This window comes from Populus euphratica, unplaced genomic scaffold, assembly GCF_000495115.2.
Source record: "Populus euphratica unplaced genomic scaffold, PopEup_1.0 scaffold380.1, whole genome shotgun sequence".
NCBI lineage: Eukaryota > Viridiplantae > Streptophyta > Magnoliopsida > Malpighiales > Salicaceae > Populus > Populus euphratica.
Window position 1 is genome coordinate 54,291 of NW_011500269.1, and position 529 is coordinate 54,819.

Sequence of the window (529 nt, forward strand, 5' to 3'; positions counted from 1 at the left end):
TTCCGGTTTGGATTGCACCGACATCTCTTTTCTAAGTTTGGCCATCTCTTTATCCTTGCAATTTAAGTTCTTAAAGTCATCAATCAATCCTTTCATTTATATGATAGGCCTGCATTTAAAATGAACATTTACCACAAATTAATGGTATTTTATATTATTAGATATATTATTATAAAACATGCTTTAGTTAACGAGTTATTGATACTTCAAGTGTAAAATGATGATATAAAACCATGATAAAAATGCACTTTTAAGTACTAATCAAACAGCAGAGTATTTGGTAGAGATTCTGACTTATAATGTTTTCATAGTTTTTTATTGGAGGCTAAGCATACTAACACAATATTTAACGTGGTTTGACAAATTATCTATATTCACGAGAAATATCCATATTATTAAAAATAAAGAAATAATATAATATAAATACATGAAGGAAGAGGATTATATCTACTCAAACTCAACTTCCAGTTCTTATTGCTGCACTTGCAGCTGTTGTAATGGTAGTAACCATTGCAGCCACTCTCTTCCT